At 41.3% G+C, this 14,568-nt stretch overlaps 1 long non-coding RNA gene across 1 annotated transcript in view; it reads left to right on the forward strand.

The window, feature by feature from the left end:
• Nucleotides 1–3,250: 3,250 nt before the first annotated feature.
• LOC109305378 overlaps nt 3,251–14,568 on the forward strand; it is a 20,387-nt gene continuing 9,069 nt past the window's right edge. The window contains exons 1-2 of the long non-coding RNA XR_002099609.1: nt 3,251–3,477; nt 9,808–9,813. This is a non-coding gene — a long non-coding RNA (uncharacterized LOC109305378). The remainder of the gene's footprint in view (nt 3,478–9,807; nt 9,814–14,568) is intronic.

Genomic DNA, 14,568 nt, shown 5'->3' on the forward strand with positions numbered 1-14,568 from the left:
CAAAAAAACCCACTAATCAGGGTTTGACTCCCAGGCTCTAGCTCTCAAAAGGAGACTCACTCAGGCTTCTGCATCTTGTGGCACTGGGGTCTGCTCACCCCCAAATATTACTCCCTCTCTGATGCTGGGGTCCCCACACTGCAGTGGGCCCCCACTGAGGCCTCCTCCTTCCCCATATAGCCTCACCCAAAACACCAGTCTTAACATTCAACACAAAACATAGGCTTCTAAGGCCATATAATGGACAAAATGATAATACAGAAACAAGAGAGGCAACATGTCTGCTTACTTTAGATGATCATGAGGATGGCTCACAGCATCCGTAGTCTTCTGACAGAGACTGCAACTGCAGCTGCAGCACTGTGGTCATTGGGAGTCCCCCTCCCTGCTGCCCCTCTGGCCTTCTCCACCTGCCATTTGTAGGATCCTGGCCTTCCTCTTCCTGTCACCTGACCGGCTGGTAGGGCTTGAGCTTTAACCCCTACTTGACCAGACCACCCTGTCTCCTAGTAACAGGGCTAGGGTTCCCTGTTGCAGTACACATGCATGCATGCCTGCACACACACATGCACTGAGACCTGCAAAAATTATTTTGAAGTCCTTCGACTATTTTTGTGCCCTTTGTGTATGCTCATGTTAAAGGTTGTATCATTTCAGTCCTAAAATGAGAAAAAGGGTCATATATAAGTTAATAAGACTATGGAACCCTCCAGGCAGTGCAGGGATGTAGCCAGGCACCAGGGTCCCAGGGGCAGTGGTGACTTCTGGTTGCTGTCACCAGCACAACTGCCCCATTGATGCCCAGGGCACTTGCCTCATTCACTCTGTCCCAATTATACCACTGGATCCCTCCAAAAAAAACTTGTGAGTTTTTACCTGGTTTGTATCACATAGCCCACCAAACAATAACTAGCTCAGGCCATACAGCAGTTTGTAACTATATGATCTATCAAAATGATGTCTGTATTGTAGAGTAATCAAGCAATCTGTACTCATGGCTGAATGTGCTGTACAATATATAATGGAAAATTTATTACTAGATAAGGAAAGAAGCCATCATTATCTATTAATACCATAGCAACAAAAACATACCATGATTAGCATTCAGTGAAGAGAAATCTCTCTTGCAGTATGCTCTGTCACTTGTACATGATGATTGTGTTTGAGCACATTTGAGGGATCAATAAAACTTGGATATTTGGAGGACAGCACATTTTGTTTTCTGGAAAATCCTGTCAGGACTGTGGGGATGCAATATCTTTTGATGGACAAAATTAAAAAAAAAGACTGCTCAGTGTTCCTGAGACCCAATAAAAATAACAACGGAAGCTGCATGGACTTGAGAAGAAAGAACTGGGCAATGACGAGACCTCTGAAGATATTCAAGACATAGAAGGGTAGTTTAAGCCTTATTGGAACGCAAGGACGGAGGGAGGAGTTTCCAGTTCTTGCAGCCACCTTTTCACAAGGATGCCTGAAAACTGCAAAATGATCAAAGATGAAGCCTAATGGCAAATTCACATCAAAGAGGGATTTTAACAAAGTAGTGAAAACTCATTTGATGTCTTATGTATTCTTCCCACAGTTTCAGAAGAACCTTAGTACTGTATTGCTAAATTACAAAATGATGGTAATAACATGCATATAATTTAAATGAAGGTTAAATTAGCTCGAATTTATATTTAGCAAACAAACAGCTTTAAAGTATGGATTTACAAAGACTAATTTCTTAACTTCACATCAAAACATCAGTTTATTTTAGGAAGACTCTCCAGATGCTTTACAAATTTTAAGTGGAGTGTCCCACACCATTAGTTATAAGACATTTGTTGTTATGAAACACAGCAGTTTGTGTTTTTTATAAGCCTCTTGTAAGACATTTTAAATGAGTGTTCTCTAAATCTGGATGGAAAATGGCACTAAACTAGATGAGATAACTTAGAAAAGTGGATGAAGTGGTTAATTAAAATAAAATGTAGCTGGGTATTATTCCCTTCTTATGAAAAGGTTAGTGAAGTGACTGAGATTAAATATATACTTAAGGGGGCTGGTTCTGCAAACCTGATTCATGTAAAAATCCACTTGTTGAAAACAATAGGACTGCTTACAGCAGTAAAGGTTTCCAGAACTGGAGTTGTCGAAGACCTATAAAACAATTGTACTTGTATGCTATTCACAAAACTAAACATTTTAAATAAAACTGTTAACAATTTTTATTTCTTTCCTCATACTTGGAATATTTTATGGGAAATGATGTTTACTGCCATTTTCTATGTTACTGGGCTATCTGTCTCTCCATGTTGAAGCCTGCTGTTTCTAAAATTGTATACATTTTTTATCACTGTGCTGAAAGGTCCATTAGAGGCTTGATTTCTGCTCTCTGTGTTAAACTGCTCCATTCTTGCTATAGAAAACATCACCAAGGCATTTTGCTTAAAGTAAAAGAAAGGGTTTTTTTAGAAAGAAACAGAAATTGAACTGTGCTGCTATCACCATTTGGATGAAACTCCCATTGCGTTGCTATTTTTCTTTCTGTTTATTTTCTCCTTCAAGGATCAAAACTGCCCAATCTGTTTATTTACAAGTTGCATTATGTTGCATTTTATCTTTGTGCTCGTATGAAGAAAACATCTTGCAATAACTTTATTCTTTAACTCTTTGGGATGTTTGTTTTTACATTGTATTTTCTAAGATTTTCATTTTCCTGCCTTTAGAAACTACTATGCTACTTGTGGCTCTGTGAACCTCTGTAACAGGAGCCTAGGGCCCCTTTTACCCTAAGAGAGGCAAATGAATGCATAGATTCATAGATTCCAGGGTCAGAAGGGACCTCAGTGGGCCATCTAGTCTGACCCCTGCCCCTGCCAGGCAAGAAAAGGGTCACCAAACCTGGGATCATGTGATCCCAGCCAGGTGCCTGTTCAGTCTCCTGTTGAAGACCCCCAAGGATGGGGTGAGCATCACTTCCCTAGGAAGCCCATTCCATATCCTGGCAACCCTGACCTTGAAGAACTTTTTTCTAATGTCCAGTCTAATGCATGGAGAGCCTCAGATTACTTGTTAGGAGCTTCAAAAGAGCAGGTCCCCAGGGGCTGCTGGGTAGAGCCCTGCATGGGAAGCTAGGCACTGCTGCAGCAGCTAGACAACAGCCGTTAGCTGCTATGCGGTGAAGCTGGCAAGTACGCTTAAAGAACACCTGTATCCAACCCAAGGAAGTCACTCGACAGGAAAGGTCAGTGCTATGAACCCAGAGCTTGAGCCAGGGTGGACAGTTAGGCCCTAAAGGCTGCCAGGGAAGGAGCTCTGGATCAAAATAGCTGTAACTTGAGCTACTGACTGGGACCAGTGGAAATGAGGACTGGGAGTAAGTGGCTAAAGGCTTGCAAGGACCTCAGCACTGGGATGAGAAGTGTTTTAATTATACTGCCAGTGTGCTTAAAGCTTTTGTTATAGTCAGTGGGCTTATTCTTTTGTTGGGTTTGGGACAAACAGGGAAGGTTAGAGGTCCCAGTTGTGCCTGAGGGCACATGGCTGCAGTTAAGCCCCTGCCGAGGGGTCGGGGGGGGGGAGCAGAACAGACACAAACCACAGGCAGGCAGCAGTTGGGAAGGCCAAAGCCAGGTAATGGTAGTGGTCTGAAGCCAGGGGGACTAAGGCACAGGCACTGATCAAGATGTAGTTAGAGCCAGAAGCGCAGTGCTAGGGAGGCAGAGCCAGGGTCAGGGACCTGTAGCCCAAGAAGTTGAGAATTTAGCCCGATAGGGGTGAGGATCAGATCTAGCAGCCTGTAATCCAAGAGGGGCAAACTGAGAGCCCCAAAAGGGTGAGAACCAATACCCAGGAGCCTGTAGCCTTAGAGGGGAAGACCAGAGCCCTAGAGGGGTGAAACTCAGACCGCAAAAGGGGCAAGAACCAGGGTCAGGGACCCATAGCCCAAAAGGGGAAAATTGAAGAGCCCAAAAAGGGACAAGGCCAGGACCAGGAGCCTATAGGGCAAGAACAGAGGTGAGGCTAAAGCTGTGATGGACAAGATGAAGGCTAGAGCTTGGAAGCCTGATCTGGCATGGTAGATTTAGGTTAGAAGGCCCAGCAAAAGAAAAGGGGTGGAGGCTGGCAAAGCTGATGCCCCAACAAAGGGAAGTGACAGGCTATAACACCTGTGGGGCATGGGCAAGGTTATAGGGGAAGTTGGAGGTCATGAATAACTCATAAGGCAGCTGGAGTCTGGGTGGCACTTATGGGCCAGGGGGCCCAACCTTTGAGTGAGGGCAGGATTATGATCAGTAGAGTCTGAGAGAGATCCATGATCAGGAAGACAGACTAAGGCTTGCTCTAGGGCCCTATTGTTTTCCTATTTAAATTAGTCCAACAAAGGTGTAGCAGTTAAAAAGGGAGGCCACCCTACAGCAGAAACAAAGCAGGATCCACAAGACCACTAGGGGGTGTCCAAGGACTTGTAGGTGAGACTTGGTTCTGCTACACCTCTATGACATAAACATCCATATTACTATAGTTATTAAAGATGCTTTATGTCAGCTTTCTGCAAGGGTTCTAAGTATTTTAATTTTAACAATAACATACGAATGTTGCTACAAAAAACTAGTCAAGAACCATCCTCTATGAACCAACTTTTATATTATCTTCATAACACTGAATTTGGTTAAAATTGCTGGCAATTTTTAAAACCATAGCTTAGATGTACTGAAGTAAAATAATTAGTAAATCAATTATAAAAAGAGATGAATCATGGGTGGGAAATTTTGCTAAGCAAAATTGGGCTGTTGGGCTGGATAAGATTGGATATGAATGTCTGGGTCCTTATCCAAAATGAACTTCTAAACATCTGGTCATTTGACTACCTTCAGCCAAGCTTCTGAAACTTAATATCTTAGCTGAGGCTTTCAAAATGGCTGAGGAGTACTGGCATATTTTGTGGTTGCATTGTAATAATCTCATGGTGCAATAATTCTCTCTGCATTTAGATCACAAGGGAGGGCTCCAATCTGATGATAGAGGGTAAATACTAGAAGGAAGTGAATGGAAATAGTTTGAGAAGTCCCCTTCATGAATGTTTCCATTCATTTCCTACTAGAGTTTTACCTTTTGTCAGGAGAATAGAGCCCAAGATGAAAGAGGTGATTCTGAGAGATGTCCTGTTTGTGGATGACGCACCCTTGGTCATACACAGTGAATCTTCCCTGCAAAATCTCCTGAGCATATTTTATGCATCATGCAAGAGTTTTATGTTGACAATTAGTCTCAAGAAGATTGTAATCATGTACCAAGGGGTGGAAGAACCAGTGCCTGACCTGACTCTGGCAGGTAAATCTCTTGGTGGTGTTGACCGCTTTGGCTACTTGAGTTCTGCAATCAGCAGGAATCTTGGCCTTCAGACTGAACTAACAGAATTAAAAAAGCAGCTAATGATTTTGGACTGTTAGAGAAATGTGCATGGGCTATCAAGTAATGTGAAGATGTGAACCTACAAGACTTGCATGCTGTTGTTTTTGCTTTATGGTTTAGAAATTTGGACTACGTATGCTAGGCACATCAGAAGACTGAACAGCTTCCACATGAGATGTCTGTGCAAGATCCTGAAAGCAGAGTGGGAAGCCAAAATGCCAAACATATAGGTGCTGCAGTATGCAGGACTGACACACTTAGAAACCTCTCTCAAGGAGAGGAGGTGGCTCAGCTATGTTGGGAGAATGGGAGGAGACCATAACCCCAAGAATATTTTGGACAGCAAGATTTGAGAGAGCTCTAGGAAGCAGGGTCGTCCTCTATGGGAGTACCACAAAAATTATATGAAGTCATTTAACATCAAAGGAGAAAGCTGGGAGGAGTCCTCAGAATCCCATCCAATCTGGAGGGAACATTTGGCATTGGGTGCAGCTCAGCATGAAGCAGCTTTGATCCAGAGGATGGAAGCAAAGTGAGAAAGAAGGAAGAAGCATGCTGGAAACTTGGACTCCAACTCAGAAAAATGTATGGATCTGTAAAACTTGTAACAAGCTGTGTCACTCTCTAATTGGGCTTGTCAGCTACAAATGGATTCATCAGGCTCTTATGTGTACACCATGATTCAGAGAATTATATATAGAACCCTTCCCCAGGGCTAATTGCTCTGCTGCCCATTTATATGGGAGGGAGGGATGATGGGGGGTAATGACAGGGCGATGACTTCCGTACTCTCTTGAATCACTTTTGTCTTATGCCACAACGAGCAGCCCCTGCAGATGGGCAGAGTGCGTGGAAGGAAGCCAAGAGCAGGAGCCGCATCTCTATGTGCTGGGCAGAAGCTACTGGGATGAAGCTTCAACCCTCCTGGAGTGGTGTGGCACGGCAGGAGTAGGAGCCGCAGCGGGAGGTGAGGGGAGCAGAACAGACTTGCTGGCCCTAGCCAGCTTTGGTGGGACTGTTCCCAGTGCTGCTCCGCTCTCCTCACCTCCAGTGGTTCCTCCTCCCACTCCTGCCCCTGCTGTGCCATTCTGGGTGGCAGGGGTAGGGGAAAGCTTCAGCCTGGCAGCTTCTGCCCAGTGCATGGAGATCTGGTTCCAGCTCTGAAAATAGATCTCAGTATGATGTATATAAACTGAAGAAACTTTGGGCAGAAGCAGTCCAGGAAATTGTTATGTCAAAAAACTAACAAGTGTTGATGGACTTTAGCTAAATCTATGTGGAAAGAACATCACTCATGGAGAAGACAGCTACCAAAATTGTAACTTCAGTCTAAAAAAAAAAAAGAAACAAAGAAAGAAAAAAAGGTCTGAATTGACAGCTTCCTTACTCCCATATTATTCAAGTTCTAACACAACTGATTTCAAAGGTGCTATGCAGGTGTACAATTAAAGTAACATAGCAGATAATGAGTCTGACATTATAATAATATTTAATAGCCTTATAAAGTGTAAATTACAGCTCCTAGGCTGGACTAAAAGATGATGATAGTCCCAATTCCTGTTGAGTTCTTTTGGGTTGCAATAAGTTTTTTTGTGTGTAAATATGTTTATTGGGCTTGTTCTATGAGAATCTGAACCCCTTTATTTGCTGTTATCTTCCAGGGAGCTGAGCAAATTCAGTGTTCCACAGGGCTAATTATTATTGAGCATTTTTAGAAGACCTGTGGTAAGTGTCTTTTTTAGGTTTATAATTCAGGAAAATTATTGTCATACACATTTCTTTGTTCTGTAATATGACTTCTCATTCACTTGCATTTACTTCCTTTTTCATGGCATTATTCATAAGAATGGAGTCTTGACAACATTCAGTGAGACAAACTGATAAAACTCAGATGAGTGTCTGGATTTGTTGGCTTGGTGGCAGTGTACAAAACTGTAAGAGAAAATTTATTAGCAGAATAGTTTGGCTGAACCCATTCAATATGGTCAGTGTCATGTGCCAGATTTTTTTCTCTTAAATTGTTAATTGGAAACATAATATCTGGCAAAGCAGGGGGAATATTTGGCAAGTAAATTTTTCTTATGCAGATTTCTAAGGAAACTGCTTCAGGAAAACTGATCCGATGAGTCATCCAAATATTACACAAAACTGTTACCACATAGGTTACAGAAAAAGCTGGCTTGACTAGAGAGATGCTATTGTTTTCTCATGATCAAAATGAAAAACATATTCAGAAGTTACCACACTGTGCTAAAGTAACTTAGGAGTAAAACAGTGTTTTACCGTATACAATACAATAATCATTGCACTAGAAATTGGGAAAGCTGCATTACAGCAGAGAATTGGGATGGAGAACTGGAATCTGTAGTCACTTCTCTATGGGCACGTCTACACATCACTGTATGGTACCATTGCTGTGGCGCTGTGCTGTAGTACTTCCTTTTGGTGCAGTACGGGTGGTTACTCGCCTTGTGCATGGTGCATGGTTAGACTTCGCCACTATGTCACCATAGTAGTGCTCTATAACTGAGGAACGCACTACTGTGGCGGTGTAACTGGCAATTACGTAGCCCGTCACTATGGCACTGTAGGGAAATGTGTAGATGCGCCCTACATGTCAGATTCTCCCTAAAATAACTTCCTAACTTATCTTTGTAAAATCAGTTTGAGACTCTTGGCAGAAAGGTACTATACAGATGGAAAACCTTATTATTTCAATTTATTTCTCTTTGAAAACATACTGCATAATTATGGGATGATTTTGTTTCTTGCTCTGTTATATCTGAATAATACCTGGGACATTAGAATATTTTAATGGCTGGACAACAATTGGCTTTTGTTTGTTTTCTTGTCACAACAGAGTAGAGTTAAAGAATAAAAAGTAAATTTAATTATTGCTTGGAAAGAGAGACACTTTCACTTGCATTAAACTTCATTTGACTTTACTGGGTGCTGCACACTTACACTGTACCTGAGTCAATTGGCTTAGACTGCTCATTTTTGTTTCTAATCATTGAGAAAAAGGAGTGGGGAGAATAGCTCAGAGAAAATAAAAATACTTTCCTTGCCCTGGAAAAAATGATGGCCTCTGCCAAAAAGTCATGAGATTGTCTACCCTATTTTCTTTCACTAAATAACAAAATATTTGTTTCTGAGGAGGGCAAAAAAGTGTAATTGTGCTTCTCATAGCTTGGCTAGAAACTGAAACATGTATACAAAGTATTCACATTACAGGCTAAGTAGGAGGATGAAATTCTAACGATCATCCATGGTTATTCCACTGACTTCAACAGGAATACTCATCTGCATGAAATTAGGCATGTGTAGAGGAGCCTAAATCAGCAGATCAATACTCGTTATCTAATTTTATTACCAAATCTTTCACCTTTGCCAAATAAAAATAATTTATGCAGAATCTGAGCTGAGTAGACACAGGAGCTACATCTAATGCACAAAAATTCTGGAACAAAGATTTTAAAATAAACTCTTATCCTTTTATATTTCAATCAATGCAATGGGCCAGCATATGGGTTTAATTTGAATAGGCTTTTCATTTTGGATGACTTTACAGTCTCAGTTTAGCTGAAAAATAATGATCTCATTTTATGGTTGTCTAAATGCTGATTATTGGGACCTGATTCTGTAAGGTACCGAGTGCCCTCGACTCCTATTGTCTTCAGTGTTTTCATGCAGTATCTTGTGAGACTGGGCCCCATTTTCATTGTAAGCTAGGGTAAATGTTGCCAGGAAGAAGATGGGATTAGAAATAAAAATCAGTTTGGTGTTTACTTGTAGGGATCTCCAGAATTAGCGTGTTTGGGAAATATCAGATATCACAATTTACATCTGGAGAGTATCAAAATGACATAAAATATAGTCAGACAAACATAAAATATTATTCTTGCTTCTTATAAGAGTCATGTTTAGGGGTTGGAATTTCAAATTAGCAGGGGTCTGAACTAAAGTCCCCTATTTGAATCAGTCCTGAAATATAAGGAGGTGAAGTTTCTTTTCATTTCCACAAAAAGTTTCTTAATAATAAACTTCAAAGGACTATTTTAGAATATATTGTTCTAGCCTATTAATTATTCTTTTGTGTCCTGACTAAAGTCTCAATTATGTTAATTCTTCAGTATAATGTTGTGAATGTCATCTACTGCCTGCTTCATAATATAACTTTAATTACTGAGGGGTGCAGTAAGATCCTTTCCCTTAGGGTTTCAAAAACACAGGTTAAAGACAGAAAATATATTCTTAAAGTGTTCACATTTTTTCCATTAAAAATGTGCAAGAAAAATGAGGGAAGCAGGGGATATGCTTTCTGTTTAACATTTTTCCCCCTGTATAACCATTTGCCAAACTGGGGCATTTATAGCAGGAAATTGTATCTGTACAACTCCAGAGTGCTTAGTTTGCATCCAAGCTGGAGTAGTCCTCTGTTGAAGCTGTGGAGGAGAGAGGGACTGAAGCAGGAGAACTCGCACGCTCTGCGTGCTGTCCAGGTGTCTACATCCTGTATAGCTCTGTGGGAGCTTTCTCTGTGTCCTAATGGGACCCAGATTTCAAAAGCAGGGCAGGAGCTGGTGAAAGGAGGAGGGAGGCTGAGAATGAAAGATCCATTGCTAGAGGATTTTGTTCTCCTGCCTTTGTCAAAAACTATATGTTTTTCTGGAATTGTGCTCAAGCAAAGGCTCTTTCTGTTGCTGCAGTGAGGTCCTTCTTTATACAGGTCTTGCCAAGGAGTTGGCAAATGACCATGTGCCCCAGACTCTGCAGTTCACTGCACTTGCATATATTTATGTGATTAGATTAGCCCTTTTGATCATGTTTGCTTTTGATTTTCCATTTTGTGTGCGCAGGTGATTTCAGGCATTGCCATGTTGGTCATGTAGATCCACCCCTCTTGGAAGGTCCTCCTGGGGTTCCAGATCTATTTCATAGCACCTGATTGCATGTAATCTTTCCTTCCATAACCTCAGTCACACCCTCTCAGCCATGTTCAATGGTGCAACACTGATTACAAAACTCTTTTGTGTAGTTACTTCTGTATGACCATAGTGCAGATGCCTGGGGGTTTCCATCTGTCATGATCTTTCTTTTTGGCTTGCTACCTTTCTTCTGATATAAGGTGGTATGATGCTAGTCAGGAAGTATAAGCTATCCTTTGGTGTTGGCTTTTAGACATCCTGTTATTTTATTACAGCTGGGTCTATTTTCTTTCCATGAGCTGATTGTTCCCATACTGGACATGTATACTCTGCAATAGAGTAACACAAGGCAATAGCAGTGGTTCATAATGAGCAGGTTTTGCTCCCCACTTTGAAGTGACCAACTTTCTCAGTACATTGTTGTGGGCACTGATTTTCCCTTTTGTCTTCTCTACATGTGCTTTGAAGGTAAGAGTTTGGTTTAATGTAACCCCCAAGTATACAGGGTTCAGGTGATTAGTCAGTGGGGTTCGTCCTAGGTGATGTTTAATTTCTATATGGCTTTTCTATGGCATAGGTAAAAAGCTGTGACCTGCGTCTTGGTTGGGTTGGCACAAAAGCTTCTTCTTGTTGTAGTCATCTGAGTTCAGTGCACATGACAGCTGTTCTCGACAGTGGTGAAGTCCTTCCCTTGCTGTAATACATAGATAATCAACATATATGAAGCTCCTCATATTACTCTGTATGGGTTGGTCATATATAAAAGTATCAGTGCTGGCACACTACTGTGGGATGCCATTTTATTGTCATCTCTGGTAGCTCTGTCTCTTGCACAGGCCTATGTAAAAATGTATATTTTCCAAAAGAGATTGGTAGGTGGTAGTCGTGCTTCATATTGTAGACTTCAGCAAGTTGATTTTGGTTCACTGTTGTATGCCGCCGATTGGTCTGTACATACAACACTGGTTATCATCCGTTTCTCAAATCCATCTTCTATATGCTGGATGATGTTTAGTATTTGGCCAGTGCAGGACTTGACTGGTCTAAATCCAGTTTGTTCTGGTATTAGATGTTGCTCAATATGAGGTTAAAGGTGAACTGAGAATAAGGTATTCGTAAAATTTATAAAGATGGCACGGAAGTGACACTGGCCTAAAGTTCTCTGGACCAGAGGCATTTTTCCCTGGCTTTAATAGAGCTATTACATAGGCCTGTCACCTGATTTAGGTATTCTAAGAGGTGATGAGCAATTGTTAAAGAGGTGAAATACCCATAACCAAAGTGTCTGATTTGTTCCGTGCATATGTTGTTGAGTCCAGCTGCTTTGCCGTTCTTCAAGTGGCTTATTCTGGCGTAAGTTCATCCATTGTGTATGGCATACTAAAACGATTTTCCTCCAGATCAGTTTGCTGTCTAATCCATATTGTAGGCTGTTTGAAGCTTTACCATTTAGCAGAAGTTGGTGAGCCACCTGGCTGGCTGTGTTGTTGTGGTGCTGCTATACTTTATTCAGGTTGTTACTAAGCTTGCAAATAGTTTACCACGCTTTCCTACCAGTGTGGGTCATATCTATTTTTTTTATCAATTCTTTCCATTTCTGTCACCTTTCTTTTTGGAGCATGTTAGATAGGGCTGTCCCTGCTGCAGTAGTGTCTTCTGAGAAAGGATCTCTTTGAAACATTGCTGATATTTTTTGTATTTGGGAGTAAAGCTAGTATGGGAGTAAGCCCTGGTATATACTCAGTTCTACATCCTTGAGGTATATAACCCTTGGAGGTTTTGCTCAGTGATTTCATGAAGAAGTCATAGTTATCCAACACTAGTTCAATGTGTGTCACTTTTTTATCAAGGTCTTCAGAAAAGCCTCTCCTGTCTGCTTTCTTAAAATTGGTAACTTTGAGTCATGGATCAGGCTTAGGTGATATGCCTTGGCCCACATCTCAACCATGTTGCCATTCTCATAGTTTTTGCTGTAACCCATTGTGACTTCAAAGTCACTGATGATCACAAAACTTCCCTGGAGGTTTATAAACATGTTATTGAGATGTTGTCCATACTGATGGTTAAGATTTCTATGTTGTTTTGTTCTGTCTTCGATGTTGTGTTGATGACGAGCTCTGGTTTTACCAAGATAGCACTGCCATATTTCTCATGCTGCCTTTCAATGGCTAATCTCATCCCAGGGATCAATGGCCTATTGCTGATCAATGACCTCTGTGTGTTTCCTGGAGATAGATTACATGACTATCGTTGTTGGTGCAAATCCTGGAAAGAATGTCCTGTTTGACTCCTGCGAGTCCCTCTGTGTTTACATACTGCCAATGCTGGCCCCGAAAAAGGCCCAGGGTTGTGACACAGCAGGTTAACCTGTTGTGAGTTAGAGGTTTGCATTATGGCAAGGTTTTAGTAGAATTCGTATATTCATTGGAAGTTGCCAGGGGCTGTGTTGTGGACACTTCTGCTGTTATGGCAGTTGGAACTGTGAGCTAGAGAGTGTATTGTTTTCAGTCACATGTATGATGTTTTCCCCCCACAAATGTGCTTTGGGGGATAGTAGAAAATGGTTCAGTCCCTTATGTTTCACCAGTGATAGTGAAATACTTTCTTCTCTTTAAAGAAAGCATGATGATGAGGATGCATTCTGTTGCTTCTTTTTTCCTAACTATATTTGCATGTACCTTTAAGGGTCTGAGTTGGCCTTTCCAGATATTCATAATGGAGTAGAAAGATGATCTAGCCATTTTCATGGAAAGTTTATGGGCCTGCAGAAGTAAGGCCTGGTGACATCAAGAAGGTGAAACACTGAATTTGTAACAACCAGCAAAGGTTTGTTTTTTTTTTTTCCTTGAATTTTTAGCTGAAAGGATGGCAGTGATTGCTCTCAGAGGGAGCATAAAGTAGGAAGGAAAGTACTTAAGTTTCTCCACCAATTAGCCTGTACAGCAGCGTCTAGTACTGCAAGATTGTTCTAGAGAAAAGACATTTCAGTTGGCTGAACCCATGCGAGAGTGCTAGTGCTCTGTGGTTCAGTAATTTTAATTTCTTTGGGACAATGCGCTGTGAAATGTGTCACTGTGCTTTTCTCAGACAGTTTTTGCATAAAAAGTGGTGTAGAACTGAAAAGGCTTTTTTGTTTCCTGTTTTCCTTTTGCTGTTTCTGTTTAGTTAATATAGTTAATAATAGTTAATATTTAGATGAGAAACAGCTGAAGAATATGTAGATGATTAAGTAAGAAGAAATCTACCCTCTTATTCACTATTGGTCTAAAATATTGGTATGATATTAGGAGATAATTAGGCACAGAACAGCAATGCCCCATCCAAGTGTAGTCATTAAAGATCCAATGACAATTTTGGAAAGTAACAAGGCCAACTCTGTGGTGCTGTCTGTGGGATCATCTGACATGCGTGGGGTGGGGTTGGAAGCAGGATCTGGTTGGTGCACAGAGGGCTGGGGTGGGGGTGGCAGGCTCAGTGCAGCTTGTGGACTAACCTCACCACTCATCCAGTCCCTGAGGCCAAAAGGTTGAGCACCACTTATATGAGTGAATCTGTGGCTATAAACAGACATCTCATTTGAGGTCCTGCTTGATCTGACCCAAAACCTGGGACAAAAAGGAGCAATACAGCCCTTTCTACTCCCAAGCTATGTTGCTTGTCCTCTGCAAGTAAGTGGCCAATAGAGTGTACAGCCTGGCAGGCTTATCTCTGGAATGATAGGTCATTAACATGAATACGCTGTAATTAACTTATATGTACGCAGCATTTTCTTGGGAAAAGTGGTAACATATTTTAGCTCACACACTTCAAAGGTACTTAAAGTGGGACAATGGACTGATAGGATCCCAGGACAAAAGGCTTTCTCCCAGAAGAAATGCTACGTCTGTTTGCACCCTTTCAGTTTAAGGCTGCAAAATGCTATATTGTAGAAAAGTTTTTGAATTTTCAGTTTGGTTTGAGGTTCTCTGGGTCTGAAGGGTCTGTATAAATGTAAGTAATTTAAGTAATAACATTGGAAGCATGAGGTTTTGATCTTAGAGAGAGAAGTCCAGAGACAGATCCTCCATTGAGGTCCATGCAGTGCAGTTCCCCAACCTCATACATTTTTCTTTGCAGAATCAAGACCAAGATATACAACCAAAATATTAGGTCTGTGCAAATAGGGAAGTATTCAATTCGAATTCAGTTGATTCGGAGGACAGTGATTAAATTGTCAGGCTCCAGAGCAGCGAAAGAT

The sequence above is a fragment of the Gavialis gangeticus genome, unplaced genomic scaffold, assembly GCF_001723915.1.
Source record: "Gavialis gangeticus isolate Ggan-Ray unplaced genomic scaffold, GavGan_comp1, whole genome shotgun sequence".
In the NCBI taxonomy this organism is placed as follows: Eukaryota; Metazoa; Chordata; order Crocodylia; family Gavialidae; genus Gavialis; species Gavialis gangeticus.